The sequence below is a fragment of the Pyxicephalus adspersus genome, chromosome Z, assembly GCF_032062135.1.
Source record: "Pyxicephalus adspersus chromosome Z, UCB_Pads_2.0, whole genome shotgun sequence".
In the NCBI taxonomy this organism is placed as follows: domain Eukaryota; kingdom Metazoa; phylum Chordata; class Amphibia; order Anura; family Pyxicephalidae; genus Pyxicephalus; species Pyxicephalus adspersus.
The window spans coordinates 19,233,372-19,240,405 of NC_092871.1; the positions used below are offsets into that span (position 1 = coordinate 19,233,372).

General features: G+C 36.0%; 1 long non-coding RNA gene across 1 annotated transcript; it reads right to left on the reverse strand.

Moving 5' to 3' along the window:
* Positions 1 to 2,528: 2,528 nt before the first annotated feature.
* Positions 2,529 to 5,618, reverse strand: LOC140343345 (uncharacterized). Its single transcript, XR_011923300.1, has 3 exons — positions 5,570 to 5,618; positions 5,198 to 5,232; positions 2,529 to 2,805 (listed from the first exon to the last, which is right to left on the reverse strand). It is a non-coding gene; the product is annotated as an uncharacterized lncRNA (long non-coding RNA).
* Positions 5,619 to 7,034: the final 1,416 nt, after the last annotated feature.

Genomic DNA, 7,034 nt, shown 5'->3' on the forward strand with positions numbered 1-7,034 from the left:
CCCAGAGTTGCCTTTCATCTTTTAGCAGCACCCAAACTACATGGAGGTATAGGACTCCCAAGTATTCAAAAATATTACTGGGCCCCCCACCTAACACATATAATAGTCTGGAATGCTCACAAAGAAACTAAAGATTGGCTTAATGTTGAACAGTCCTTTTCACTAAGTGAGCTATAGTACTTAACTTGGGTAGATCTCAAACAATTGAACCCCATTAACTTTACTTTCTAACACCCTTTCATTGGTAGTTTATTGTTTATTTTTGGGCAAGTGTGTCACCCCCACAAAATCTTTAGAATACCAGGACCATTGTCCCTTATATGGAACAACCCTGATCTTGTTACGGGCCAATTGCCAGAGTATCCCAAACAATGGCGAGCTAATAGACACTTAAAGGCAGTACACTTTTTGACGGAGACAATTTTCGAGACCAAACCGGAAAACTCATCATTCCCATGGTGGGTTTATTTCCAATTGTGGCATTTTTTTTTAATAGCTACACAATGCGCCCAAGGGTATGTAGAAGCACCACTACAAAAATTGTGCCTATCATCCTCACCAGTGAGACATGTCATATTTATCATGTCAATTTTTTAAGGAACTAGCTGATCCTCCAGGGATAAATCAGTCCCACATACAGAACAAATGGAAGAAGGAATACAATTTTCAACTTACAGAACAGCATTGGGAAAACATCAATTTACTAACAGTAAAGGGCTCTCAGAATGTTAATATTCAAGAAAAAAATTTGAAGATATGTATAAGATGGTATAGGGAACCTACGACAATCAATGAACTTTATTCCAGTTGCAACAAAATCTGCTGGCACTATGGTGCAGAAGATGGCACATTCATACATAGAAGGTGGGGCTGTCCTAAAATTCAAAAGTTTTGGAAGGAAGTACAGGACCTCATCCCCCTCATCACAGGTGAAACACAACTGCTTACCCCGGCACAGATCCTTTAGCACCATAGCATCTCTCAACCCAAGAAATACAAAAACAAGTTGCTCTTTTATCTCCTAAATGCAGCCAAGCTGATGATTCTATTACGATGGAAGTCATCAAATACTCCTACCTAATGATTGGCTAACAAAGATAGACAAGATAGCGGAGATAGAGGAACTTATTCCCTCCTCAAGAGATGGTATGGTGATGAGATGTTATTTTAACTCCACATGGGCTTGTTGGATACATTTCCATAACACACATACATACCAACAGATTTTTTCTGATACTTTTTCCAGTTAAACCCCAGAGATTCCTGGTCTGGACTTTATTTAACAACAAGGTTCCCTGTCTCGGTGCCCCCCCCCCCCCCAATACCCTTTCTTGATAATGATTTGGTGTGACAAATACCTTACCTAAGACTAAATATGACATAAATACCTCACTTATAAAACCCTTCAAACAGTTTAGTGTCATCTCAGGGTGTATTAAACTTTACGTTAACTTATTTTGATTTTGTTTAGCTTCTTTTTCTTGTTCTTTGATAATTATGCAAATATTATATATAACATTATTATTTTGTTTATATATCTGTTTGTGTATTACTAACGCTGTTAAGAGAAGATTGTTGCATATTTGTTTTATGGCATACAATACCCAACTATGTATGCATGTACTTTTTTCACATACTACTTTGTATCTGTACTTATGTTTCTGTGATTCTTCACTTATGTTATCAATAAAACCTATTCTTGGAAAACAAGGAAGTGTGAGAACATTGGATCATTTTGTCATGTTTTCTGCTTCCCTCTTTATATTTTGTTGAAAAATACAAAGTTATCTTGTTTGATATTATGGTGAACAAAATGAATAGAAACCAGACCATAATGTTCAATTGTTGCTGTTTAATTCTAGTAGGAATCTAAAGCATCAGCATGGCATAAAGAAGAGATATACAGCAGGTCTGTAGAAGACATATGTCTGTGAGGTTCTCATTCATCCAGGTCATTGTATATCCAGTAGTAATTTGTCACATTCAAATGAACTTGTTCTTATGATTTTAAATGTGTTTTATAGCTTGTCCAAGCCACTTAAAGAATAAAAAATTAAAAAAGACATATTTAAGTAAAAGCGAAATGTGTGTGTAATTTAAGATTGAACTCGCAACCATGGTTAAAATAAAATTGGTTCGGAATGTTCCTTAAACAATATGTTGTATTAGTTTGAATACTACCTTCTGTTCAAATTTTGTAACTCCAAGCTCTGTATTGAAAACTGTTGAAAAGTATTGTTTTCTATACCTCCTTACAAAAATAAAAAATAAAAATTTAAGAAGCTGTTTGGATAAGCTAGGACATGTCCTTAATGACTATGGGGAGTGTAACTAAATTCCGCTAGATATACAGAAGACACTAAATGTTTCATTTTGCATATATCATGTTTATACAGAAAACTCCATTAGCATCTCCCTACTCTGACAAAGTGCACAGGGGCCCCACGCTCACATGTTACACAGATAACATTGTTGCCCGTTGCAGCACGGTAGCGACATTGACGTCGACGGCGGGAAGTGAAGATGCAGTTGGTGTACCGGAAAGATACCCTGCTTGTAGTATTAGTAGATTGAATGACACCCTGGCAAATATTTTTCACTGTTGATGCAGAAGCATGAATGAAGGTGTTCAGTTGCTTACATGAGACTAGTGGGCGGAATGGACTTCGATTCATGGCGCTGTTACAATTAACTCTTTGAGCAACATGTTTTCTTCTAAATGCATTCCAGTTTTGGCAAGCAGACAGATGGAGAACACAGAGGAGGATACCAAATATCAGGAGGCAAGATGGTTTTGAGATCATCCTAACACAAAGAAAAAAAATTAACTGAGAATGTCAACAAATTAATAAACATCAGATATTATGACAAACATTAAAAATATCAAGCAGTGGGATTATATGAGTGGCTGTCTTGGCTTTAAAAGGGGTATACAAAAAGTATGCAATTTATTTAATTCTAATTATTTTACTAAAACAACTTTAGATTCACATAAATTTAACTGAGCTGGCCATAAATTCCACCCTACCAGTGAGTGAATATTCAGTTTGCCCAAAATTATAATGGGTTAAAATTTAGTAATCCCAGGAGATGCATGTGCAATTTGTGTTTCCACATGATAATAAATACCTGACAAATGTAACATTGTAGCAAAGTACAAAAACACTGCAAGATGTGCAATCAAAAGTAAATGTCTAATGACATGTATTTCACAATTCAGTGTTATATATGTTATAATGACAGTTTTGCAAACAGAAAAACATACAGAATTACAACACATATGGTGTTGTTTTACATACCATAGGATTGTTATTTTATTAATCCAGTTTTTAGATAGGTCTTCGTTGCATTTCAGTAATACTTGCAGATCTCACACAATGAAAGGAGAAGCAGCAAATTCATCTGTCTCTGCCTCAATGCCTCTCTCTTTTTTTTTTTTTTTTTTTGTCTCATTTGGGAGATTGCACTTTACCTTCCACAAATCTCTCCAATGTGAATGAAAGCATTAATATTATTAGCATTATTATACACAGTTGTCACCAGAGCAGGTAACCATCAAGTGTCATCAAACGTCCTTCTGCCATGTTCATACCAACCTGCACTAACTATGGCATTTTGGGGTGTTTTAACAGAGGTTCCCCTAAAAAGAATACCATTCCTAAACTACCACTGGCCTATTCTGATATTGCAGGGGTTTTCAGCATTGTCATTACTAAGCATGAGGTTCCAGCGAGGTGGGAGAGGGGCTTATAGGGATAACACATACTAGATGAAAAACAGTAATCTACATTAAAATTCAGATTTAGCTTCATTCTCCTAATTTCAGAAAAAATAAATACAGGTTTACAATAAAAAATCCGGCAACCTCCACACACAGGCCAGCCTTCCTCTCGCAGCGCCCGCGGACATCTGGCACAGTTCCAGGGAGCAGGCAGCAGGGATGTCTTAAAGTGTATTTAGTGTAGCAAGCAAGACCTAACAGCTGTTTCTGCAGAACAGCCCCATCAAAACATTAGTGGCTAAACTGTGTACTACAGTCCCTGTATTGAAAATGCAATACGAAATTCATGCCGGAAAACTGAAAGAACCGAATTATCGATGGCCGCTTTTTCGATTGTCAACCTGTATTTAATTGACAAGAAATAATATATAGTATAGCTCCAGTTAAACAGAAAAAACAAAATGTTTGATTCAAGATTTTTCAATCTTACCCATTTTCCTTTATATCAATAACTAGCTGATAACCCGGGTATTTGCTTGGGTATTTATTTATTGCAATCCTATATTATACAGGAAAAGGAATCAAATAAAGCTATAGTGATTTTCTTGTCCACGGTGTTGTTTCATTTTTTTGCCTTTAATTGCACTCGGCCAATTGCCTTACATTTTCTCGAAGACATTAATACAGGCCAGAAATTTGTAAAAGAGTCCAAAAAATGTATGTAAAAATATAAGCAAAAGCACTGTCACTGACACTCTAATGTCCCCCCACAATCATACATTATTATTATACTTTTATATACTTCTGACATATACCACAGCGCTGTACAAAGATCAGCGGTGTAATATGTCTAGCAAGTTTGGTTTAAATGTTTCTGTGCATTTTCAAGTGATGGTGGAACATAGCAATTTTGGTTGAAATGTCTCCATGCATTTCCTAGTGATCACCAAATATAGCTCTGACATATAGCACAGCGCTGTTCAAAGATCAGCGGTGCACTTACATGAGTCTGGGTCATATGTCTAGCAAGTTTGGTTGAAATGTCTCAATGTGTAACCTAGTGATCAGATACACACACACACATACATACATACATACATACATACAAATGAAGCTCTGACATATAGCACAGCGCTGTACAAAGATGACTGGTGCCCTCATATGAGTCCCAGCCATATGTATGGCAAGTTTGGTTGAAATGTCTCTCTGCGTTTTCGAGTGATGGTTGAACATACACACATACATACACACATACATACACACATTCATACATACATACGATTTTTTTATATATAGATTTTTTAAAACTGTAAAACATTCATATCCTCTTTATGTTAATTTTAATAATCATAATATATATTAATCAAGCTGCTATATTATTATTGTTGGAAAGGGAGAGATAACTACTGATATCACAATAAAGGAAACCACAGTATAATATTTTACAGCCACAACTGTAGATTTTGCAATGCTTACCTTGGGTATGAGTGTTAACACAGCAGAGTGTTGATCTGTAACATAACAGATAAAAGTCATTAAATACAAATATACAGTGGGAATAATTTACAATGGTATGTCATTTACACGGCAAAGTTAATTATCTTTCTGCAAGAAATAGTTTTCTTGGCTTAATAAATGATGTGGAGCTTTGCTGGCCTTAGACGTCTAATCATGTGCATGGATTTTTTTTAGATTTCCTTGCATGTAATTAGGTGTTCTCTGCAAAGTGAATTTCATCACCTTCACTAAGCTAAGTGAATTATCCTTTAGGATAATAAAGACATATTTCACCTTGGTAAATTACTAATTTTTACCCAAAATGAACTTTTCCTGCATCCCTAAAATTACCTCTCTAGAACATAGGTCAGATGTCTCTCTTGCTCAGGAGATCTTTGTTAGGGGTTAGTAAATTGTTATCCTTTTATAAATTGTTGAAAATCAGATAGGGTTATTCAAGTAACAGCCAAATGTTTGTGCAATGCAAAGCTGTACCAACGCATTTCCTGTAATTTTGTCACCTTCACAAAGAGTGCACTTTTGTTGATAACTACCAGTAGTACAACCATGTATATTATTGGAGTCCAAGGGTACTTGTAATGGTAGACCTGGTCAAAAAATTGGTCACCAGACTATTTTTTTGGATTCAGCTTCATCTAATTTTTACAGATTTATCCAGACATATACAAAAGGGACTAAATCTATGAATAGATATGGTATAAGTCATATTTAAATCAATATTAAATTATATTGATTTAATTAAATGATCTTCCACAAAATGTTTTAGAGGGAGTTTAGACAGCTTAGCAAAGAACATCAATATTTTTAACAATATTGTCCCAGTACTGCAAAATGTTTTCTATAAATAGAATTTGGACCGTCAGGAAAAAAGTAGTTTAGGGCAATAAACAATGTAAAATACAAATTTTCTATGTATGATTCATAAAAAACATATTTAATTTCATTCGTGATAAAGCAAAGAGAATAAAAACAAAATACATAACATTAACTAAACATAAATTGTATGGTATGTCAAACAAGATAGATTGGGAAGTGGTCAACACAAACTTCTTTAATTCAATTGTCACTGAAATGTCGATTCAAATTAAACTGAGCGCGTGTTTGAAGAAATGGTATATCCACAAAAGTGAAGAGAACACACTCCTCCCCGGAGAAGCTGATGGAACACATGATCTGATCGTGAAAAGGGGGCAATTTGTAAAGGAATCTAGGATGTTCAGTGTTTATTTTTCAGTTCGGTTTTATTTCCTATTGTTTATATTTGCAACCTGCTCTGGTTACACGGTTGATGCAGTTACCCTGTGAAGTGAGTTAAGTGAAGAGGAGAGCTTTCTGATAGTTTGGACTGATAGCTAGAGCCTGATAACAACAGTGCCAAGATCCTAATTCTGTGGAGTGTGTGACTTGACAAGGAGAGTTCTTTGACAGCCCACACTGACACCTGGAATGAGAACTCCGATGACAGCATTGCCAGAGAACCTCTTCAAATGAGTTTTACTGACCCCTTATTATTAGGAAGTGGCGCCCATGTAAAAGCCCCAGTACACACAGGGCCTGGTGACTGCTGACGGGGTAGGACCAATGCACAGTACAAGAGTAGAAGGAATAAACATAGTCAGGCGAGCCAAGGTGTGCAGGCGGCAATCAAGCATGTCTACAGCCAGGGATCTCCAGCCACATATGCATCCCCTATCAGCTGTACAGTGACCGTGCTTTACTTTATAAGTGCAGGTCAGTCTGCCTGCTTCTACTAGCCAAAAATATTTAGTGTATACTGCCAAATTTGGTAGTGCAT